The sequence below is a fragment of the Drosophila takahashii genome, chromosome 3R (genome assembly GCF_030179915.1).
Source record: "Drosophila takahashii strain IR98-3 E-12201 chromosome 3R, DtakHiC1v2, whole genome shotgun sequence".
NCBI classification, from domain to species: Eukaryota; Metazoa; Arthropoda; class Insecta; order Diptera; family Drosophilidae; genus Drosophila; species Drosophila takahashii.
Window position 1 is genome coordinate 34,122,870 of NC_091681.1, and position 26,181 is coordinate 34,149,050.

The window sequence follows — 26,181 nt, forward strand, 5'->3', positions numbered from 1 at the left end:
GTGCTATATATATATTTATTTTTTCGTTAGGTACCCAAACGCTTATGCAGGAATCCATAAAAAGTAACTCAACTCGCATGCAAATAAAGGATTGTGTGGGGTGGGGTTACTGAGGTACTGGGCACAAGGAAAAGCGGAAAACGGAAGGCGAAAGAAGGTGAAGGTGGCACAAAAGATGCGCCACCCAAAAAATGAAAAAAAGAACCCACAAGGCAGTCACTTAACCCCTTTCCTTAACCCCCTACCACCCTCTTTTCCTCACTCGACTCGGCAAGCCGCAGTAATGACAGTTCAAAAGGGCAACAAAGTACTAAAAATAGTGGAAATTACCGCAGGATATTCAAATTTCCACATTGCGGCGGGGTAAGGAAAGCGGAAAAGCACATATATGTAAGTCTGAGTGGGTGGAGTGAGTCAATGAGTGTGTGAGTGTGTTTTCTGCACATTGCATGCCAGGGAAGTTGCGCCATTATAAACCTCGACTCGACTCGAATTGAACTGAAGTAAAGTAAAAGAAAGTAAGAAGAGAAAAGTGCTTTCTGTATTGGCCAACAGTTCAAGGGGATCCTGGGGATCTGCAGACAGGACTCGGGCACTGCTCCCTTCCTTTTTTTTGGCCTTTGGCATGTGGCAGCGATAAGAATCGAATCCTTTTTGCATTGCATGTTAACACATGCAAATTGAAATGTCTAAATCATGCACTCACACAGTCACAGCTAACAGCTCAAAGCGGTGAAATGGTGAAAAACGCGGTGGCAATGAACGCGAAAAACACGGTCGAAGAATTCCGAGGCGGTGGGATATGCAGAAATATCTTAAATTGCATTTTAATTGCTACTCCAAAGCTTTGCCAGGACTTGAGTGGCTAAAGGAGTGCCCGATAACAATCGAGTCTAATATATTTTGACGGGCCACCAACCAACAAATACACATGCAAACAGGGGTGGGTAAGAAAAATTTGAGAGGGGGTTTTATAAAGGGGGATTAGAGGTAGGGTTAAAAGTGAAAGAATTTAGGTAATCCACTTTTATAGTATCTTGTGGTCATATTATGAATATTTTACTTAAATATTATTTTTTGTTAGAACACTATTTTTCTTTAATTTTACATTTTTTTTAAATTTAAAATTTATTGAAATTGTAATACTCCTGCTTAGAGCCCCCCTCAATAACCACCTGCGCACGCCACTGACCACCGAAGCAATTGCTTAGGCAACATTTAGTGGCTTTTATGGCTTTTGTGGCTCACCAAAGCCGAGCCATGTAAAACGCCTCGCGAATGAAATGAAATAGTTGCGGTATTGGCCACACTAAAACCCTGTATTGACCCCACACCACCCTTACCACACCCCCGCACTTTACACAAGGCAACCAACCAACCGTTCACCACCATCACTCCCCCGTTGCAGGCATATAATTAATTATTGTCGCAACATCATTAATCAGACTACGCCAGGACATCGTTTATATCCACTCTCATCCCGTCTCTGTCTTGTGACGATTGTCTGTCCCTGTCACTCGCTCGTACTGCGCGTGGTACTGGTAGTCCTTGGTCCTTGTTTATTTATCTGTTGACGTCGTCGCTGTGTGTAAGTGTCTGTGGCAGATTATGGTCACACTGCGAGTAAACCTCAAACAAGCACTTAAACGCATAGAGTGGGCCAAAAGCGGGCCACAGCGAGTTAACCAACTGACTGATGACTGTCGTCATGTGCGTGCGACCTTCACCCAGTGCAAACTTCCACCTCCCCCTTTTTCGGGGAAATGAAAAATGATATTTTTAATATACAAGTCTAAATAGAAGTTAAAGTGGAGGTAGCTACAACCAAGTGACAAGAACAGTGAGTAAAAGTGTCAAACTGGCTAATGCCATCAGGCATTTAGATTTATGCAAGGATTAACAAGTTAAGCGGCATTACGGGCATTATATCGTCTCTCCGATATGGCGCATTAATTTATTTACAGGCACATTAAGCACTGTCTGTGCGATATAAAGCGATATATAGCCTATAGGTGGACGGTTAATTAAAATTATTAAAATAGCATGTCGCTCTTGAAAACGCTCGGCTATGCGGTCATTATGAAAATTAATTGGTTGAAACCCAATTGAAAGCATTTGATAATAAATACTGAAAATATGCAAAAAGGAATTGTACACATTATCGTCGTTGCTGTTGCTGTTCTTGTTGTTATTATTATTATTATCATTATTATTATGGCCATCTTTTTGGGGGAATACAGTCCACTCCATTAACATAACGATAATGGTGATTCTGCTGTTGATGATGATGTTGACAATGCCTCTGGTTTTCACTCTGCTGATGCTGCTGCGGCTGTTTAACTCTGCACTTTGGCATTAAGTATTTAATTGCCGGCTGCATTTACCAATAATTTTACACAAAGGACTACGCGACACGCGCGACTAATTAAGAAGAATATGCATAGTCACAGACAAAAGGATGCCAGCCGCACGTACATACAACGCAAATATATAAAAATTAATGAAATTTTGTGTTTATACAAATGATAAAATATTTATTAATTCGTTTGCCGCGACACATGTCAACACCTGTTTCGAAAAAGAAGGCAAGAAAGAGGGGCGTGGCCCCTGGGCGTAACTGTAATTGTTTCTCAACAGGCTGTCGCAGGACATGTACGTGACAGGCGACTTGGAGGCGGGGGCGGGGGCATTGGGGAAATCCAAGAGGTGGTAAGAAAAATCAATTTCCCTGTTGACCAAAGCCAGGCATAAATATTTCATAAAATCAAAAATAAGGCAGGGACCGCAGAGAACGCAGAGAATGAAAGACAAACAATTTGCCGCACTGGGATATCAAAAAAGGGGGAAAAAGGGCACAAGGACCCCGACGAGAAGGTCCTGCATCCCTGCGACCGGCTGCAAAAGTTATTATTAAAAGTATAAGGGGTGAATGCAGAGTGAAGCGGGTGCGAAAAGCAATTGAAAATCAGCGCAAAGTCAAACGAAATAAAAACCCATAAAATCGGATTTCCAATATCGACAAACAGATAGATGGACAAGTCAGGCTGGCTGTGCTCTGCTCTGCTGTGCACACACTTGATACGCAGGAAGGTCTGCTGCAGACAGGACGAAGGACCTTTTGCATTTCCCTCGGAATTGCATTTCATTTCGAGTTGTTTATCGATGGCGACGCCTTCGGAAGTCCTTTCCGCTTCTTTCCGCTCCTTTCGCTCCGGCAATCGGAATATGGACCCGTAAATCATTGAGAATTGCTCGGGTTGGCACGGCAGACCAAAGCCCACGATATCCTCGAGTAATTTATGTGCGTGTGGGCGGCGTAACCAACCAAGCACCCAACCCCCACCCACCGTAAGTGTAATAATAATAATGGCTTAATGATTATGTTTGTCATAAGCGGCTCTCTGGCCCTCTGGCAGCCACGAAGCCGAGGATTACGTTTTATGAAGTGCCGCAGGTCAGGCTTTCGGGGCGCCGCCCAGGATTTGTCAACACCCCTTTCAATCTGGCATGCTAGCGATTCATAAAGAATAACTTTATGTGGCCTCGGGATCATTTGCAGGAAATCTCCTTCCCCCTTTTCTAGAATCAATAATTCCTAGGGGTATGGGGCCATTGCCTGATTTTATCCTGTTTATTTGCGTGCGGAAATGAACACATGAGGGCATACAAATAGCAAACATAGAAACGCAATTACGCCCACTTCCTGCGTTTGCTCGCATTTCGGGGCTTAATAAATGCGTGTGTGTGTGAGCCGTGCCAATGCCTCCTCGATCGACAAATCATCGGCTAAGAGAGGGAAAAGCCCATAAAAGAAATGTCATAATACATATTACAAATATAATAAAGTGCCCCGAGGAGCACACGCATCGCTGGCAGAGTAAACAATTGTTTGCTGATGATGGAAGCTCCTCCTTCCCATCCTCCTCCATTTTCGTCCTGAAACAGCTTAGCAACGCAACTGACAATCACAACAGCTTAGAGGGCCAACTGCCACAGCCAGACGTTCGCCTCGAGTGGAGGCTAAAACGATGCTTAAATATATATAAATGGGAGCGGGAGGGGAAAAAAATGCCAAATGCCAGCTATCGCTGATGAGCTTTCCTGCGACAACGCGGCGTATGTGTGATGCGTATACGTAATTTGTTATCATCGCCACCGCCACGGCTGCCAGATTCAGGATAATAATTTCTGCCTGTCGTCTGTTTAATATTTTTCGCGCCTAATGAAAAATACTGGGCGTCTGCCTCGGGGGGTCTATGAACTGCTAAACCTTATATCTTCCCCCGAGGGCTTTGTATCATTTGTCAGAGCCGCACACTCACATACACATATATATATGATTATGTGACATTTCCTTTTTTATTAAGGCTGCCTTATTTTATTTTTTTGTTGCTAATGCGTTGCCAGGATCTACAGCTTTTAGCAGTTGGCCGGGTGCTGATAGCAGATAAGCATTTGATGAGCTTTAATACCAAATTGGAAGAAGGGAACACTCACTTATATAAGCTGCTTAAAATAATGCCAAGCAATTAGCGTGTTTATCTTCTTAAATAACAAATCGCTTGAAGTTCATATGTTTATCCACTTTCGTGGTGCTTCATAAGCTATGAAAATTCTCAACAAAAATATTGTAAATTTATGAATACAAATGAAAGTTTTATTTGCATCAGCCATTCTAGTAACGAGCAACTCCAGCGAATTGCATTTCAGCGGTTTTACCAACTTTTGTTGCGCAACGCGCGAGGAAGAGTTATGCGTAAATAAAGGATATAAAATTCACATGCGACTCCCTTAAAATAAAAGCAGAAAAGTTTGGAAATATTACAAACGAAAGAAGTGAGAATGTTGGTATGTACGGCATATAAATACACACAAGCCACTGTGAAATAAATATTCCCCAAAAACTTTGACACGCAGCCATGAATAAAATGTATTTGTTTTTAATACCCATCAGGCACAAAGAACGATATGGGATACACAAAGTAGTAAGAGGGGTTGTTGGGAGGGGGGAAAGCAGACTGATAGTCAGAGAAGCAGCAGTCACTTTTTATCTGCCTTTATTCGGTTTAAATGAATATCAAAGAATGTTTTACATATATTCATACAACCAGTGAGTACACAAGAAAGATAAAATCCATTTAAAATGGTTTTTATAGAATCAAGCATGGGTTATCGCAAAAGAAATACAAAACACAGATTCATTTTAAATCTAACCACAGTCTTAGAAATATTTATGTTACTAGGTTAAAGAGCAGATGTCAGAGGCAAATAAAAAATACTAATTTCACTTGAATAGGATAGGAATAATAAAGTCACTATTAAATCAGAGCGTGGGCTTGAAAAAAATTCAAAGGAAATGTTCTACATAAATGCAAATGCTGAAAAGTAATTTTTCTTGTTTACACAACATGCAATTTAATTTTAGTTTTCCCCCAGGGGCTTCGGGCAATTTTCTTTAAAAGAATATAAAACAAACGAAAACTAAAATTAAATTATCCCTAGCCTAGAAATCTATTTACATGAGCGAGTGGAATAGATACAAAAATTAATTCTAAATTATGTTGACATTTTAATTGAAAATTCCTTTTGAAATGCAAATAGAAAATCCAAAGAGAAACCAAATTCAATTGCGTGCCCAAAAAGCAAATCCGCACATCCCCTCCCTCTTCCCCTCTTCCCATAAAAATCCAAGTCATGTGTTGCTCAGGCGTATGGCGTATGTTTTTGAATAAATATCAAGTCAAGCTTGAAATTGAGCTGGCAAAACGCAGGAGGGTAGAAAAAAGGAGGCTGGTTGTATGTAACGTAATAAGGCAGAATTAATAATTTAAAATATAAATTGCCACAAGAGCACATGAGATATTTTAACCACAAGCAATTTAAATATTAAATGAGAATGAGAAATGTAAGGGAGAGCCGAACAGTTGGGCCAGTTGCATGGCCACCAGCAGCCGCAAAGCTCGGAACTCTGGGAACCAGAAACCCAAGACCTTGGGACGTAACATCCTTCGATGTTTGCCGTAGCCATTTCCGCATCCTCATCCTTATCCACATCCTCATCCTTATCCCCATCCCATTCTCTATGTGTGTGCGAGCACGTCAAGTCAAATAAATTTAATAACGCATACACATACGGCATAAAAACAAACCGTATGAAGTTACGCATACGCCACGTGGTGCGACTGGCAGCCAAAACAGTGAGGATGTGTTGCCTGGCAGGCGGTCCTCGGTCCTTCGTCCTTAGTCCTTCTTGCCCTCGCATTTCTATAAGGATGCGCATCAGCGAACCGCAGTGGAGCGGCGTCTGATAACAATGCAAATTAACACGGCGTATGCGCAATGTTTGTTTCTGCTCACCGCATTTTTGCCTTTATACCTTATATGTGCCGTATACCCTATACCTTAGCATATTATTTCGCGGTGGTCTCGGTCAACGCGCTTTACACTTTAAAGCACTCTTGAAAATTGCCCATAAATACATACATTAGGGTGGGTCGATTTGGGACCCCAAAAATCGTATAGGGGGAACGTAATCTTTAAAGGATTCTAAGCCATATTGGCGAACATACTTATGGTCTAAAATGATGTTTGACCCCCCCCAAACGCGAATGAAAAATACTGTTTTTTTGAGAAAAATATCATAGTAGTCAGCACATTTATAGTACTGAATATCAATTTCAAATTTTTATTTTAAATTTAATAATACATCTGAGCTGACTACTATGATATTTTCCTCCAAAAAAGCTGTATTTTTCATTCGCGTTTGGGGGGGGTCAAACATCATTTTAGACCATAAGTATGTTCGACAATATGGCTTAGAATCCTTTAAAGATTACGTTCCCCCTATACGATTCATCACTTTTTTCGGCCCCATACAAATCGACCCGCCCTAACATACATACTGCCACACACACATGCCATTGGTATATAGCTATATATATCTGGTTTGCATCGATTTTTACTGCCGTTTTTGGAGCCCATTTTTGGAACGGCCATTTTACGATACACTTACATGCCAGCTGGCGCACACACATAACATAGTATATACACACATCATTTCGTTTCGCCTGCGACGATGCGTAAATTATGCTCTAAAGACAAGAAAAGCAATTTGGGGAATTATCAGCGCAGCCATTAACTTCCGATAACTGGCCGAAAAAAAACAAAACGTTTGAACAAATCGCTTTCTAAATGCCTGCTCAAGTCAAAAGTATAACTTTTCGGCAATGATTCACTGAAGGGAAGTTTGGCTTACGCATATATTTATAAAAAGAAAGATCAATCTTGCTACTGGCTTATAATAATTTAAAATATTTCATTTTCTTTCCGTTTTATGATAGTGATTTAAAGCATTAACACACAAGAATTTTACTGGCGAATACAGATTGTAGTCAAATTAGCTAGAATCTTAATCTTGAATTTCCGTTTTATGCTAATGAACTTGCGTTTGCCCCTTTCCCCAATTACCATCCAACAGATGGATTATTAATTAAAGAAGTGCCACTCTAAATGAACAATCTGCTGCGAAAGCTAAAGCCAAACCAGAAACCAGAAGAACGAGGCACTCATGAGGGTACTCGTTTATTAACTGATATCCACAGTGAATTGTGAATTGGAAAGCCATCAATTATGGCCCCAAAGTCAATTCAATGTAATCCAGCCAGATGGCGCATCTTAATCGTCGTTCCTCGTCGTCGTCTCAATTGCTAAATCATGGAGGCGAACTCCAGTTTGCCAGCTGGATTGCTTAGTTATGCATGTACAATATGTACAATGTACACATGTGTGTGTCATCATGAATATGCGAATGCGATAGCGAGTTGCGCCAATCAACTGTGGGCTCGAATTCAAGCTCTGAATCTGAATGTGAAGCTGAGTCTGAAGCTGTGAATCCAGCAGATACACGAGTGAGTCTCTCTGGCAATTGTCTGTGCAATTTGGTGCACAACAAGCGCAAACAATTGTGGGAAAGGTTATTCAAAAGTCATGCGACTACCGTCGCCGTCGCCTGGGAAAATGTAACGAAACCCCAAAAACAAAACCAGCCAAGATCCAAAAGCCGAAAGCCACGCTTTCACAGACAGAAGAGCTACAAATTTATTAGCCAGCTTTTGCCATTCGGTGTCGCATCCTTTCACTTTGCCAGTTGACCCCCTGACTTTTCCCCCCCTTTGTGTTTTTTTCCCTGGTTTTTCTGTGCCATAATCAATAATTAAACTCACCTGCGACTGATCAAGATAGACAAACTGTTTGTTTTTCGGTTGATGGGCTGGGCGGGGTGACCAAACATAAATATCAACCCATGTCAAATGGGTTTTTATGCGCAAACACTCGCCGCACTCGCAAGTGCACATAAAGATACGGATACAGATGCGGGATGCAGATAGAGACTCAGTTTCAGATTCAGATACAGATACAATCTGTAAGCCATTCGTGTGTGCGGCCATATGTGGTGCAAATATTTCATTCATGACGCTTGTAAATCTTCTTTTGATTGCACTTAATACTTGTCACACAGCACGGTGAAAAAAGAGATTCCTAGGCAAAGGCATTTCACAGAAAAATACCCAGGAGCTGGAGCTCAGGATCCACCATCTACCATCCACCACATTGGGGCAAAAGAAAGAAAAAAGCAAGCAAACTAACAAGAAAAACTGCCAACGGTAGGAAGAAAATCATAATAATCCAACATGTTTGCATTCAAATTGAGAATTTCTCATATGCTCCACCTGAATGGGAACACGTATATGCCTTTGAGTGTGTGCGTTCGCCTCCCTCCGCGTTAGTGTGCGTGTGGGTGCACTGAGAAAAATTATATACATAGTATAAAAATTCGAAAAAGTATACAATTTAAAGCAATGGAATTTTTTGATCTTCCACAAAAAAAGTCAGAGGTTATTTTATACATTTTTATACATTATCTTAAGGCAGTTTTTTATATCATGATAATTTAACATTCAAAAGTTGTACATTATTAATATAAACATTAATTTGTTCAATAAAAATTATTTTCTCTGTAAGTGAGTAAGTATTTCTATCTCTGCTGGGAAATCTCATTTCATTTCTGCACCGTGCAAACAGCCTTCTCACACACAAAGGTACCTACAAACGTACATCTAGGCTGTCGGATTCGCCTTTCAGCTCTGCCAGTTAAAAATCATGTTTTTCAATGCGAAAGATTTTGGCTATCAGCAAAACACGGCCGCAGGATATTCGTTCGTATGCGAGTACACGGATCTGGATCCGTATCCTCGGTGCCCAGAATGAGAGACACCTTTTACCGCAATTTATCGTTCTGGTGAATCTTAAATCCCCTTTATCACACTCGACTCGAGGGAATGTGTGTGTTTTTGCCAGGCATTCAAGGTATTATCCTTGGCGGCTTCGCGTTGTAAAACAAGAATTATGCTTTTTTATTGAAAGTGAAAGAGCCGAAGAGGGGAAAAAAACAAACAAGTCAAGGTGCGCGAAATATGCACACCATATAGATTTATATCTCGGAATTTATATTTGCTTCGCCTTTGAATAGCGATACAAACTGTAGTAGAGGTGAACATGGGGTGTATTGAAAGGGCCCGACGAGTGACTGGGCACAAAGGAATCAAGGAATCCGAGGGTCAGAGAGTTTGTTCTCCATTATCTTGGTTATCAGGATGAAAATCTTGAAAACTTATTACCAGATACTTGAAGGGTCTCTCGCAGCTAATAAAAGCCAACTTCTCGTTCTCTGTCAGCTGCCTGCCAACTTATTCGCTTGCCAAGTGCCAAAAAAGCATAAAAAAAATGGGAAAAAGTCAAGGGGAAGTAATCCTCCCATCCCCCCCACCTCCACGATTGCCGCATCCTTGAGAATATTCAAAGTGTCCTGTTAACGGTTTTCAAGAGAAACTTTTCAAATCTACAAATTGGTTTCGCCTCTAACCGCAAGAAAAAGATTCCCGAGCCTTTTTGACTTGCGCTGACAAATCTCTTCCCCCTCAAAAAGAGGAAAACGCACATACGCACCCGAGCAAATTTCACGCCGAGGCCAAAGGCGAAGTGAAGTCAAGTCAACTGCGGGTAAAGAAAAGTACGGAGAAAGTATGCAGAGAGAGAGAGGAAAATTGGGAAAGGGACGCAGCCAGGGCAAAATCAAGCATAACACAGGCAAAACGTGGGGCTAACAACGCTAATACCCCAGGAAAATCCCAGCGAACAGCGGGGCAAACTTTCCAGATCCTTCGACTTTACCCATTCCATTTCATTCCTTTTCCGTTCCTTTTTTTTTTTGATCCCATTCCAGCATCCAGGCCATCATCCATTGTCGACCCTTTGCGACAAACAAATCCAGCCAGCAACTTTTGCGAAAAACTTTATGCATTTCACTGCTGATGATGAAAACAAGGACTACACGAAAAAAAACCGAAGTGGAGTGGAGTCAAGAAGGGAAGAACAAACGTAATTCCCGCATTTTCTTGATTTTAAATTTACGAACAGGACCAGCAGGACCAAAAAAAGGTGGAGATGGAGAAGAAACGGTTTGCTCCAAGGAGCCAGGACACATGTCCATCCCATCCGCCGCCGGCTGATGCAGAGGGACTCGGTTGGGGATTCGGATGGCGATGGAGCGATAACTTTTTGATGTTTTATGGCTGTCAAGTTGTTCTGTCGCCATGTCAAAATTTTATTATAAATTCCCCCCGCTTCTTCTTCTCTGCGGGCCCGCCGCCGCATTTGCTTAGCTCACGCCAGCGTCATTGATTTGCATAAAAACGTTAACAAATATTTTCCATTTTATTATGGCAAGAGAAAAGCGGAGAACCCGAAAAAAATGATAACAAAGCGCGGGCCAAGCAGCAAAAAACCCCGAGACAGCGGTGAAATTCAATATGTTTTGTCTTCATTTTTTGTTTCACAACGATAAAAGGGATGCAGATGAGGCTGCTGTCTTAGAAAGACAGCCTCGAATTTGGAGTATCCTTTAAGGAGAAAGGTGAATTGTAATATATTTATCTCAGGAAAATCCTCCTTAAAAAATGAACTATTATGTTATGCATTCTAGGAAATTGCTCAGTGAAGCCAGCTTTGAATTTAAAAAAAATCAAAAACTATCGATTCCAAGAAGTTCAAACAAAGCACGTAGCCAAAGCACACAAATAGTGCCTTCAGGAGATTTAAAAGAAAATTAAAAAGTTATTCTTTAAAATAAAAAAGTGAAAGAGTTACCCCTTAAATGTGAAACTCCAACAGCAAGTTTTAAGGACCCGGGGCCACATCAAGGGTATTCATACATCAAAAACTGTAGCTGCCTTTGGGGCGCAAACAACAAGACAAACAAGTCCCTTTCGTTTTTATTGTTGTTGCTGGGCTGCTGCCGCTTGGTAAATATTAAAAATACATGTAAAATTCAATTTCTTGGCCTGGTATGAATGTGGATGAGGGTAAGGGTATGGGTGTGTGCTTATGTTTGTTGACTCGCGGCTGCTTGTCGCAAATAAAATCTACATGAAAAGCTTGAGAGGGGAAAGGACTCTAAGGGGTCCTGAGTCCCCGAGTCCTGCGTCCTTTTACCCGGCTCTCCTTTGACACTTTTGCTCCGGCAAGCTCAATATAAATAAATAAAATTCTTTGCGGCTGTTTTGCGGTATTGCCGGCTGCCACCAAAAACCGCTGCTGGCAAATTAATTGAAAATGCTTTTGCTTTAAATAAATTTCCCTCGTCCCTTAACGTCCCGTAAAAAATAAGGAAAAGGAAAAAGTAAAAGAAATTTCAATTATATAAAGAAGTCATTTAAAAAAAAGTAAAGTAAAAGGCGCAATAATAAGACACAAAATCAATGACTGTGTTTGATTGAATCAAATGTGTGCCGTTGTGTGCAATTAAGGCGATCTGAGGATAAATAAGCCAGAATGGAAAGAAAAGGGCCAGCAAAATCTTAGAGCCCCTGGGAAAATCGGCTCTCATGCATTCCTGTCACGATTTTCGATTTGCTTTGCTTTTGAAGATGTCGTCTTCTCGGTATATATATGTATGTATATAGTAGACATGTACTTATTTACAATCAACTGGTCTAAATTGGGCTTAAAACTTTTTAAAATGCCATACATCTTCGGCGCAATTCGATTTTGTTGTAGTCGAGAAGAAAAATCCTGGGAAACAAACGCTTAATTTAATTTATTTTGCGCAATTTTCCAATGTTGTTGTGCTGGCTCAGCACGAACGGCTGCTCATTAATTTTGTTTTATTTCATTTTATTGGCACATCAATCGACAAAAGGGGCGCGCGTTCGAGAATCCCAATTTGAGAAGCGGCCTTCTGAAAGTCAGCAATTTTTTGGTTGGTGGAAAGAGGCTATTTAGTGTTAAATTTTATGCAATTCACGTTTCACGTTTTCCATGTTTCCCGCTCGAATGGACCAGGGAGCTCCCCCCTCGTCGTCCTCGTCCTCCGTCCGAAATCGAAATCCCCAATCTACCATCTCCACCCATTGCTCATTATCGTTGTCATCATCTGGGAAAATCTTTTCATTTTCTGGAGGCCCTGGGATGATAATTGAAATTGAACAATTCTAATCGATATTCTGGTGAGGCGTGAAATTTCAGTATTGCCTCCTGCATCTTCATCAACTTCAAATCCCCTTAACTTGGCTTATCTGCTTTGCCAGGCACAACAACAAAAGCAGCAACAGCAGCAGCATAAAAGAAATGAATGTCAGAGGAAGTTTTTAGCTCGACTTAACTTAAATGCCCAGCAAACACTCAAAATGTAGAGCTCGGGGCGTTCTGAATGTTAATTCGCAACATCCAGAGTGGCACAGCCACGTATGTATATGAACAGCCAAGAGGGATTTAGATGGGGCATTTAAATAAAACTTAAAAAGCTTTTTAAATATTCATTTATATTTATGCATTTATCCTGCGGGGCTTCAACTATAATGCCCCAGGATGACGGGGCGATTTAGTGTGGGAAAGTTTTTTCCCTTTTATAACGATTCATTTCCAGCTTTTGCTTGAGTTCTCATAAATAGAGTGATTGTCAGACAATTGAAAAGCGATAAACAAAGCACATTCCTACCGTTTGAATAGGCAGGAAACGACCCATCTTCAAAAGAAATCCAAGGATACTCACTCAAAGAGGGCAAAGGAGTCTTGAAGCTTTCTCAGTGTTTTCGGCTTACCTGCAAATAAAAAGAAAAAGGAATATAATATAATATTACGAATTAGAACAAACTCGGTTGATGGATTGTGTGAATGCATTTGCCGGGGACAGCTCAAATTGCCAGCTTTGCCCCAGAGGCCCTTCCCCTCATAATTGATCAATATTTAGCATGGCAGGGCGTCAGTGTCGACAGGCAAAGTGGCAGACATGCAAACAGGTCATCAGGGTGACTTGGGGCGGACTGGCACGGATAATACCGATTGGGGATAGTCCGAAAACCCTCAGCAGGAGCCCATCCCCCGGCTTTAAGAGGCCTTTTGGTTGGGTAAACTATTTCGCATAATTGGTTGCCGCTTCTAATTGCTTTCTGACAAAATACATCTATCTCTCCGTTTGTGTGTGTGTTTAGAACTCAAACAGCGAAATCGTCATTATCTTTTAATTAATTTTCTCGACCAAATGATGAAAGTTTTCTCTAGAGCTTTATTTTCTTTTCTGCCAGGCAGTTGGTTCTTTTTTTTTGGTCGGTCCTGTTTTCATGACAAACACACTGCCAAAGGACAGCAGCAATAAGCAGTGCTTTATTTATCTTGTGTCTGCTTTTAGTTTTGGCCTCTGACAGTTTTCATGAAAACAGAAATATTCCTTTTCATTTCTGCTGCTTGGCACAATAATTACAAAACGAAACGAAACGGGACGAGACGAGAGGAAAGGAGAAAGAGCGCGATGATGTCGACATGAAAAGTCTTATTTGTCAAATGGCTCAGAGCCCAAAATTGGACTCTCGACTGTTTGTAGGTGGCATTTGGATGAGAAGACAGGGGAAATCTCATCCTCCCTTCGGCTTAAGCGGCTTACGTGAAAAGGAAATCTCAGATGGGCCAGATTCCCACGCTAGGTTCCCGGTTCTCTCTACTCCTCAACAGATTAACATAATCGAGGTGGATCCATCAGTAATTTGGTCAGCCACAAAATCGCATTAAGTCCAAGTATGCCTCTTACCCCATCTCCCACTTTATCGCGCTAACTAAATTATTGGAAAATGCATTCCTCAGTCGTTTTTCACGGCGCATGCGCAGCCGCATCAAAGGTTGCCACATCGCGGCGATCACGATGAATCCAACCAAAGAAGACCCCGTTATGTGTGAGTAAGCCACAGTCATTTCCTACTTGCATATGTATAAGCCTGGCTCAAAGTACAGTGCGTTTCAGGGTTGTAAGACATTTAAGAGAATAAGGTACTCGAAAAAATTGTGTCATTTCGGAGTTCAAGTCTATAAAATATTTCTAAGTTTAGGTAATTAGTAAAAAATAGATTCAAATAATAAAATATTTATTTTTCTACTCAGGCTTATGATAAAGTATAAAAAAAACAGTCAACAACCTGGTGTATTTGCTTTATCATTTTGCAAATGTTATTTAAACTTTCCCCCATTTTATTACCTCATCATTAGCTCACATTATTTGTATTTTCTCAATTTAATTTCTATAGAGCTCCTCTTGCTGTGAGGCCTGTCTTTCTCACTCGCCTTAACAATGCGTGACGCACTGTATGCCGTCTTGTAATATATTTTCGAGTTTCAATTCGGGGTCTTGGCATTTTAGCTTCGCTTATTTTGTTTCTCTGATGCGGCGGCGTCTCTCAGACTTGCTTGTCAGTTTTAATAACTCGACTGGTGCGCGGCAGATAGGCGTACCATCAACATCATGGGCGGGAGCCATAGAAGTTATGATTTTAAGCTGCAGGTTCGTTAAACTTTCTGTGCTTTCTGCTGACTGGGCCATAAATTAGGCATACACATGTGTATTCTCTGCAGAGAATATCGATAATGTTCACTGCCCCTCCAGGTTTATGGGCCATTAAAAAGTATGACTATGGTTACGACTCTGGACAGGCGAAGTGCTCAGACACTTGTGATATAATCTACGCTGTTGGCTTGTTCATAATTAATGCGCATTGTCCTAATAATAACAGCAATTAATGTACGCAGGAATGTTAGATTCGGCATCTGAAATCAATATTAAATGAGGGCTCGGAGGTCTGCCCACGCGACTCGATTAAAAATTAAGCACTCTGTCCCCAGAAACAGATTTATATGCCATAGAAACAGACGAAGAGAGAGAGTGGGAAAGACCCGAAAAGATAGCGGGGACAATACCGAAAATCAAAATCAATTTTATGTTTATGACACTCGGCTTTTTACGACCTCTCTTGTGGAGTGTGGATGGGATGGAACCACACAGCGGGCAGCTTGAAACATGCAAGACTTTGGGTTCTCGGTGATTATCATTGACTGCCATCTAAGAGTTGGTGGCCTCGATTTATATACGTACGAGTAGTATAGGTCCACAAAAAAAAAAAGAAAATAAAGAAGGGAAAAAAATGTCATATGTTGATTTTAATGGCGTCAATCTGTGCAAACAGTCGGACATTTCGCTCCTGTCTGGCCGATTTATCTGCCCCCCGCCTCTCTGTTTGCATTTATAATTTGTTTGTGTATTGATTTACATGTTCCCTGGCCATCAGTCTTGCTCCGATTTCGCTGGATGAAGTGAATTGTTTATAAAAAGCCTGCATAAAAATTGCAGACCTATCCCCCCTTTTGTCTGCTATGCTCCAGTATTGACACATTTGAGTCCCGCGACTGATTGCTATATAATTCCGACTGTCGACTGTCGGCTATCCAACTGTCCAACTGTCCCCACCAATTGCAGTTTGGATGTGCGTGGCGTGGCGATTCGGTCGTCTCATTAGGAATGCAAATGTTAGTCCTTGTCCGCCCCTTAATGTGCTATTAAATTTTCAACCGATATGCCTGCCGATTGATGTAAATTCGAGGGGCTGGCTACTGACATTTTCGGTTATTGGGGATCATGTTTTTCCAGGCCCTCTGGACGGATATCAATCATTAACGAGGTGGAGTTGTTGTAGCTCGAAAGTCCCTTTAATTGCTAACCAACCACCAGTGTTGAGTGTTGACCCTTGGGAAATGCCATCGTGTCATCTTGGCCATCTAAGTATATTTCTTTACTTGACTTATCAGCGGCTTAAATCTTGAGGGTGCTCGGCGAGGCATGATGACGGTGATCGTCTTTTGGTTGCACTTTGGAAAATACGCTTTTCCTGTTCTTAATGTTGCGTGGGCATTTTCTTTATCAATGAATGAACATCAATGGCGTAGGCTTTTCCATTATCTTTCACTTTTGGGTTCGAGTCTTTTATTCTTAAAGTCAAATCAAGCGGTCACCGTTCACCATTTTGAGGTATTTCTAATATCTGGCCTAAATTGTAACCGACTTACTGTTCGTTCTATTCGCCCCTCTGCTTTCTGAGCATTAAAATTAGCTTAAATTTTAATTATAGCCAAGTGCCCATTAGGGCTCGCTGGCCCACTAATGAAGTTCAAATATTCTTGCCTTTTTTTGCTGCTTTTTGGGCCAAACTCCAGATCAAAACCTGAGCCAGAACATTTTATGCTAATGACAAATGCTTTTATCTTGGCCAGAACAAAGCGAGAGAGAAGGAAGATGAAAAACGGAAAATTATAAGCAGAAATTGTTGGCAACCTGCTGCTGTTGCTTTTCCAGGAGTTTTCCACCCCACCGCCATCAGGCTGACCCTAATCATTGTGCCGAACTGACCCGCCGCCAAGTTGGTGAAAAGCTGCAGCTCGGGGACCGTGAAAATTACACGTTTTTTTTTCTTTTGCCCCCTCACTCTGAGGTTACAAATATTACATGCCAGGTGGGTGGTTTTTGGGTGACTAAATTTATGCATTTTTTCTATGCGGCTTTAATTAAATTTCTCTTTTTCTTGTATGCCTTTTTTTATTTGGAATTTTTTTTTCCTGTGGCCGCTAATTTCCACGTTTAGGCGCGTCTAATGTTTCCCCTGCTGTGGCCGTGTTTCTTTATTCAAATGAGAAAATATGTTGGTTGGCCTGGGTTTTTGTCAGGTGACGGGAGTGAGAGCAAAGCCTAATTGGCTCAGAACCAGAGGTTTATTATATCAACATTTACTCTGGTATTTAGGTATGTCTCATTTCTGGCGCCAGCTGTTTGATTATGGAAATCGATTAGCCTAGACCATCTAAATGAACTGGAGCACACAGGACACGGATCAGAGAACATGTCGCGACCGAAAAACTTCATAAAGGAAAACTCCAAACACGCAGGTAGGGCCAAAAATGTAGGAAAAAGAAGGAAAGGAAAAGGGACCAGGACAAACAATAGAGAGATAACCCATAGATAGAGAGACAGTGGAAAATTAATGAGATTTTTCGTTTGTGCAGCTGATGAAGGCATTAGGGTGAAAGCAAGTGCAACGACTTCATTTCGCTCCACAGAATGTCGCAGTAGGGAACTTATGGTTCTTCCTCCCTTTCACGACTTTATGGTCAGCTGAGGCAATAAAGTGGGAATTAATTAATTGAATGCAACGCAATAAAACCCTCAGACTTGCCAGACAAGTCTATCTCATTTCAATCGAATGCTGATTGGAGAGTAAAAAAAAACCTCACACGTAGAAGATACACAGAAGAAAAGATGTTACAAAAAAAGTTGATAAAGATAATACCTTGATAACAATCTAATTGATCCATATTAAATTTAATGGAATTGGTTTCTCAGATAGAAGTGGTTTAAATTAAGATTAAATGGTATGATCTACGAGTATTTGATATCATCAGAATTTTAATATGCATTTCTTGCAAAATATGAAATATTATTTTTATATCAGATCTTGGAAAGGTGATAAACCATTTTGTCCTTTTTTTCTTATCAGAAGCTAGATATTATTTTATTTTATTTCTTAAATAATATTTTAATATCAGATCTTTCCGCTTTACTTATAGATCTGGTTTATTTCTGTGTATTATTAACTTCTCTCCCATTTACGTCACCGATCTGGTTTGACTTTGGGTTTAACCGCCCGCTGATCGGTGCTATATAGTATAGACATAGAGAGTAAGACACATCTGGGAGATCGATCGTAACGCTCTCTTCTCTTTCGGAAGCTGACTCATCCCGCTGAGCGGAGCGCAAGTCATAGAAACGCTGAAAGCCGACGTGCTAATTATAAACACAAGCCGCCAATAACGAAGAGTGAGATGGCAAAATGGCTAAAAAACACTTGGCAGATGTAAAAACCAAACCGGAGTCCGCTTTAAATATTGTTTTTCTGCCTTTTCGCTTATCAACTCGCGGTGGTGGACAAACGCCCTCGAAAAAAAACAAAAAACAAAGAAAAGCGAATACACAACAATGAATCTCAAATAAGTACGACTGTCTCATTGTCAGACAACAGTGCAGAAATATTTATAACAAACGTGTATGCTGGTATGACAATTCATTTTGGGCAACTTTTACCGCCTGCAGTTGGTTTTGGCCATAACAATAACGGAGCCACAATTACAGCTACTTTCTAACGTGGCCAAAAGACCAAAGACCCAAGCGGAGCATCTTGAACGTTTCCAGTTTTGCCGTTTTCTACTTCATTTTTTTCGTTCGTTTTTTTCGGGTTTTTGGCAGAAGTTAAGTAGACTGTTAAATGACTTCCGCAGTTTTACCTTCACAGACGGAGACTCACATTTTTTTGTTTGCCGCCATTGTTGTAGTTGCTTTGAAAGCTTCTTGCCTTTGATCTGGGCCAAAGCGGAAAAATCTTAACCCAAATCCAGACTACAATTACTCGGAAAAGCCAAAGGCAAAGGCCATTCTGAAGAAGATTGTTCACTATCGGAAAAATAACGTGCAATATTTATAAATGCATACTATACGTTATTATTGTTAAAACCACATTGTTCTTGAATTTTAGGGGCAACGCTTCCTATTGATAAGGAGTGAACTTTTGATAATCTAGAGGTCTTTTGTATATGGTATATGTAGCATGTGTTAAAAAGTTATCAACTAAGAAGTGATTTACGAATTTCGGGAAAGTCCAGAAAGAAATTTCAGCAGGAGATGAGGTCTATCATAGGTCAGTCGGGTTTTTCAGAATTTTGGAATGTCGGTACTTTTATTTTTTGTGTTTATTGCGTTTAATTATTTGTTGCACTCAGATTATAGCGCAAACTTATTAACCTTAGATTATAATTCGATTTTTAGATGATAACGTTCTTATCAGTAATTTGTTTATTTGAGTTGGTTGGGTTGGCAAAATTCAAACTAAAACGCTAGTAAAATTACCCTAAGCTTTTGAAACTGCATACAATAAAAGACTGCTCGTTTTTTAATTCGATTTATTTTAAATTAAATAAGTGGAGAACACAAGGATTATAAGTTATTGAACCCTCAACGACATTTTATACTTTCATCATGCGCGTCATTTATAATCTGGCAATTTATTTCCCTTTGTTCAGCATCCTCAATCGATAAGTTCTGCATAAATTTACGTAACTAAAGAAAACCCCATCAATACAATTGACCCTAGTAAAACCAACTAAAAAGGCCCTTATCTTACATGTAATATCCAGCTAAGTGGAAACTTTGTTTACTCTCAATCGAAAGGTTCTATAAATAATCGGCTAAATCATGTTCGTTTAATTGCACATAGCAGAGCTGCATTACCCAGAAATTCCCACCTTCTTTACAAATAAAAGTCCCCGCATTGAAGAAAACCTGTTGAACGAAGCTCTCTTTGGGAGTAAATAAACTTTTGTTGTGTTTTTGCTGGTTGTTTCGAATCGAATCGAAACTGGTTTTTGGCCAAAATTTGAAATGGTAATCGTATGCTTAACTTGGAGCTTTGAGTGCGGGCCAAGTGCGTGTGGCTTTGTTTTCTTTTTTTTCTGTTTTTGTTTTTTGGCCAAACGCAAAATACGCCCCAAGGCCGAAGAGCAGTTGCAGTGGCTGCACTGTGCAACATTTTCCACAATTTCCCAGGAAAGCGAGGAGAAAAACCACGGAAATCGTGAACAACAAGTGACACACACAAACACTGCGGGAAAATTGTGCAACGGTAACAATAGCTGTAACAGTTTTTTTTTTGCTTATTTCCACAGAAAGAAAAGCACTTGGATTATATTATTTGGAATTTCATTAAATTCCAAGTAAATTCTACATTAGATTAAGGAAGGGAAGTGAATGATAATAAAAATGCCGAGTTCATATTCCAAGAATTTTGATACTTCTCTGGTTTATTAAACATTTTTTTTTTTGGTAATTTTAATATAAATTTAAATGTTTTGAACGCAACAATTTCATATTTTTCTTCCGAGGTTCAGGATGACATTCAAAATCATCAACTTGTCTGATGAGCAATCAATTAGGAATATTTTTTTCTGTGCAATTATAGGCGAATTGAACTGATTGGCGAGTGGGAAAGAGACAGCAGAGCTAAGCGCGCGCCAAGCGAAGCTTAGCACAAAGCAAATCGAATGGGAGATAACGAGTGAGAGCGAGATGGCGCGGTTCAAAGTGTAATAACTGAACAAGAAGGCGTAAATACTTACCGTTTTAATACGTGTTTTATGTGTTTAAAATGTGAGGTTAGCTGCTCCGATCTCTTTGGCAAATATTAATATTAATACTCGGTTTTTGTTTAGCTGGCACGAACAATCACGCACTGGCACTGGATGTTTAGCTTTTCTGTTCGCGCTTGTTCGCACTTTTGAGCCGCGATTTTTGTACTCCTCTTTTTTTGGTTTTTTGGTTAAATTAAATGCTCGCTACACTTTCACACATTTGCATTTAATTGCTCCAAGTGTGTGTCTTGTGTTTGTTTTCTGTGCTGCGTTGCGTTGCGTTGCTCTTAACTTGGCTTATTCGCAACGGTTGCCAAATCGCCTGGCCACAAAACGAGACAAACAAAAGCGGCCCACAACTCACGAACGCGCGACTCTGGTTTGGGAAAATCAAAAGTCCAACTGCTGCGAGCGCGACAAGCGTGCGTTCACGTCGGCGGTTCGGAAAAAACTGAACTCGACTTCAAATGAGAACCGAGAACTGAGAGCTGAAAACGGTTGGCAAGTGCGCTTACCACAGACAAAAATAAGGGGAATCGGACGAGTCGCCAGCCGAGTTACCCTCTACTGAATACTGGAGATATTAGAAAACCCAACAAGTAATTATTGATTAATCAATAAATAAATATTCACTTAAAAATTGTTTTTTTTAAATTCTTTAATGATAAATTTAAAAAAAAAATGTATTTTTTTTCCCTTGGTATAACAAAAATTATAATTTATAATTCTTATAATTAATGGTATGTGTATTAAAAAAAAATTAATATTAAACAACCTAAGTCAAAATTATTTTACACATTTCGTTATTTGCCAAATATTTGAGCACTAACACCGCATGAGTTCATATTTTAGCAATAGATTACAATTTTAAGACGCATTCCCCGATAAGACGAAGTGAGTTCCAAAAAAAAACCGGAAAGAAACAAAGCTAATCCAGATTCGGGGCTGTAGGTTCAGAGAGAATTTTTAAGCTCCGATAAGAACTGTTATTCACCACAAAAAATTAAAGACATAACGAATACGAATATACATTTGCTAACATAGGCTATGATGATGATGATTTTAAATTCATGAATAAAATCGTTTCAAATATTAATTAAAATAAATAAAAACAAATAAATAAAAATGTATTATTAGTTTGCACCAAAGATCTTCATAAGTCGAGTGTATCTATTTACCCTAAATATACCGTTCATAAATAGAGAGTCAAAATGATGCGAGGGAGAGCAGATGAGAGCCACACGAATTATCTTCGTGTCTGTGGTCGTTGCACTGTAAGCAAATCGCATGCGATAAAAGTCATGCGAGAGAAAAGAAGGCTGAAATACAGGTACTTTGTATAAGAGTATAAGAGAAAGTTTGTAAGAGAGAGAGTTTTCATTTGTTTTCATTTTTGGGGGAAAAGCCGGCAGTTGTTGTTGGCCAGTTAGTTCTCGGTTCTTGTTAGCCAAGTCTAACTGGTTAACTTTGAAGTTTAAACATCTCAAGCAGCATTCATAATAACAGTGATTATGGATTTATTAGTTGATTAGTCGTAGCTCTTTTCCCCTCTTTCCCTCTCTGTCTGGAAAATGTAAAATGTAATTGCCAGCACGTAGGAGACTTGCTGTTGTTGTTAGCAATTAAAACCGCACTTCCATATCCCTTTTCTCGTTCTGTTGCATGCGACTTAAATGAAGTGGAAGTGAGTTCCGCTAATGCGAGACAAGGATGGGAAATAGCTCCCGGGGGAGCAGCGTGTGAAGTGCGAAAGGGATGGGGAAATGGAAACGGAAATCATATCCCTTTGCAACTGTTATTTCTGTAATTATGCAAGGAGGTGGGAAATTAAGGATATGAATAATTTTCAAAATTATGTTACACATGTCTATTTAATTGTTTTCAGGGAATTTTTTAACTTGCAATTATATTTATATTTAAAAAATATACTAGTTATAATCAGAAAAAAAAGTGAATTTTGAGTGAAAATCAATTTAAATAATATGTCTTAAACAATTAAAAAATGTATATATATAGTGTAAATATTTTTATTATTTTATAAACGCCCTAATAAACTATTTTTTCTTTTAGGGTTTCAAAACTAAAACAGGTAATCTAACAAAATTAATTTTAGCCTTAGCGCAAGGAAGACAAAATAAATAGAAATACAAATAGTTATAATTACACGTTTGCCACATTGCCTGCCTGTTTCATTTGAAATTCCCAGGATATGCTGTAAATATCTAAGATATTACCTAAGTATGCGCATGTAATTCTGACCGTTAGGAAATTCCAGCAATTTCCCATTCAATGTACCCACATGGGAAAACACAATCACACAGTTCGCATCGCATCACCCACTCGTAAGCCGAAAGCCACCGAGAGAGAGATTTATACCTCATTTGCCTTGTTTTATGGTAGCTGCAAAATTTCACTTTGAATTGTGCCGAAAATTTAATTTGATTTCATTTTCATCAGGGAGACATAAATAGTGCAACAAATGAATTTTGTACGTGCCACACAGAAATGCCGGAGGAACCGTAGGAAAAGGAGGCCCACATGTGTGTGTTCCAGGCTCAGATTTGTGACCATTTGTGTGCGTGGTTGGCCACGACACGCAGAGCCATAAATTTCGAGATTCTCAATAAACTAATGGCAATTGGTATACGTATCTGAGAGATACATTCGGCCCGCTGCCCGCTCATTCTCACACACGTACAAAATTATTTTCCCCGACTGCGTTATTAGTTTTTCCATTCACTTCGGCGCGTTCTCCTTTCAATCCTTGTGACACTTTTATCACACACGTTCGACTCATCAAAAAGTTAACGACGATAATGACAAACATTTCAAAAGCAAACACTCCGAGGCATGCAACCCCAGAACCCAGAACCCGAACCAGAAAACCAGATCCATTTTTCCCCACTGGGGAGATAAATATCTAGCATATAATGCCCGGCGTTGTTGTTGGGCAAACACCTTAATTAACTTTTTTCATGAACATCTTGGCTTGGAACCCGATTCTTCCTTTCCCCCTCCCCTTTCCGAATCGAGCAACTTGGCTTATTTATTAGGGTTATTTGCTCTACGAGTGGTGGTCTGTGTGTGCTAGCCGTCCTTTCACACACACATTCCCTATCACATGGGTAACTACCTGCTCATTTTCACCTGAGTACGTGTTAATTTTGTATATTTATCTTTCTGTTTCGGTTCCCTGAGCTCCGCTGCCAAATAGAAAGATTGTATAAATTTCATCGTAAGGGGCAGAAGGGCAGTACGAATTCCAATTAACAGTTGGCAGCTTCAGCATCTTTGGCCCAAAACCAAATAATAAAACAAAGACATAACCCAACGGAAAACGACGAAAACAGAAAAACAAAAACAACAGCATCAGCGATGGAATTGTATCTGACACGTTCAACTTTGACGTTGACTTTGGCTTTTCCTTACTCCCAAGTTTTTCCCCGCTCCCTTGACAACGTGGGAAATGCAAATGGCAAGCCGGAGAGAAGTTACCAAGTTTTTGGACAAACACTCATGCACATGATGGTGCCGAGAGGAACAAACAAAGGCTTGGAAATAAACCCATAGGGGAAAAACACTGACAGAAATGTAAATATCAAATTGCCAATATATGTTAGGTTAATGATTAGTTTGTGGTAAAATGTATTTTATTCCGAAGACCAGCATAGGGTATATTAAAGACCGGAAAATCTTAAATACATCATCGCATTTGTGATAAAAATATTTTGAAATTAAACATTTTTAACTAAGACTCGCAAAATTTAAGATTAGTATTTATTAGGTTTGCTAAATTATTTTATTTATGATAATATTCTAAATACTTATTAAATACCATAATACCCCTGGTTTCCTTTCGGGAATAAAATCATTACAATATTAGATGTATTGTATTTAGTTCATTTTAATTATGTTAAAGTAATGTTTTTTTTTAGTATGTTAGGATATATAAATTTTTTTAAATACCCTAAAAGGTTACTAATTTTTCGCAGTGAATATTTAGTTTACACTTGTATCCGCATTGTCTTCTTTACATTGAACTCCCTTTGTATTTTTCTTAGCCCTCGCACACCCACTTTAAGTCCCTTTCCCTTTCTTTCTCCCATTTCGGCGTTATTGTTATTTCATATTTTGCTTCTTTGTTTATCCCATCGCTGTCAGCTTCCTTCGATATTTGATATGATTTTGTGTGAGTTGCGTTGGGTTCGTTTGGCTACCGCTGGCCCCCGTCTTGGGTTTTTTGTTTTGTTTCCCTAAAAAGGCGTTGAAATATGCATATGAGCCGCCTTTCCTCGTCTGAAGTGGCAGCGAGGCATTTGCCGCAGCGGCACATGCGCAACATATGTGAATGTTGCAGTTGCACTTTGCAATTTCAGCCTGGCCGGAAGTTTGCGCATCTCGCTGAGCCGCTTGAACAGATTCCAGATGCCAGATTCAGATTCCGCGTACTCCTCCGGTTACTTTGGCAAATGTAAAAATAATTTCTGGCCTCAGCCAGATGCAAATTATGGTTTGAAATGAAGCGTGGGGCAAAAAAGAAAGAGGCAGGAACTGCGAGATCTGCAAAACTAGTTTGGTGTCATCCGAAGTCTTTGCGACTAGTTATTATGTACACCCAAAAAAAAAATTGATATGAAACCATTATCGATTTTACATTATGTGGTATCAACGTAATTTAAGTTGTCATTGCTTCTTCCTCTATTTTTCGAAGTCAGAGTATCTCCGATAGAGAAAACGGTAATGCACAGTAAAAACGGTATGCCAGAAATTTACCATGCGCATATCAATTTGACTGCAACCTGTTTTTTGTGTGTAGGTGCCAGAGCCTATCGCATTTCTAGTTGCTGTATCAAAATCCCAAAGTACCAAACTGGTTTGGGTCTCTAGTTTAGGGAAATCCACGCATAAACATCCTGTCGCGTGGCATTAATACGTGAAGTGATACAATAAATTCAACAATGCCTAATTGATGCTTCCGCTGGCGGTGGCAAAGATCAAGGCGCATTTTATAAACATTTATAGACAGCCAGTCGAAAGGAGTTGTAATTTATACGTGAATTTATTAATTCAAACTGTATGGCAGGGCATGGCTCATTTGGGAAGAGTTGCTGTTGGAAATAAACAGAAAATTGGAGAATGAGCAGGAGGAGTAGGTTTTGGATTGGATTGTGTGTGATATATACCCAGAAGCGAGGCTGACTACACAAATCCACGTTGACATAATTTGCGCCACATGTGTGAGCAACAGACTGTGGCATACGTTTCAGTTTCAGCGGTTTCCAAGGCAAAAGTTAAAAATAAAAATCCGTTTTAAACACGTGCGAGAAGAGGAGCCTTTGCCCATGGGGGAAAAATACAGACTGCAACCAACTCCACTTTGACTGACAATTAATTTCAATTGCGCATTCGCGTTAATCGCCCCACAAAAAAAAGAGAAGAGAAGAGGGAACTGACTTACTTGACTTTTCACTCCCTCAGATATTTTTATAAATTTTTTCTGGCCTTCCTTGGAGGAGATTAAAAATATAAGTGACAGCGCAGACGGGGTTCTATTTCCCCCAAAAGGAAAATGTCAAGTTC

The 26,181-nt window shown here is 39.9% G+C and overlaps 1 protein-coding gene across 1 annotated transcript in view; it reads right to left on the minus strand.

Annotated features, from left to right (window-relative positions):
* Positions 1-21,055, minus strand: part of Tl (toll like receptor) — a 47,716-nt gene extending 26,661 nt beyond the window's left edge. The window contains exon 1 of the mRNA XM_017142897.3: positions 20,590-21,055. The gene's annotated coding sequence lies outside the window, so the exon portion shown is untranslated. The remainder of the gene's footprint in view (positions 1-20,589) is intronic.
* Positions 21,056-26,181: the final 5,126 nt, after the last annotated feature.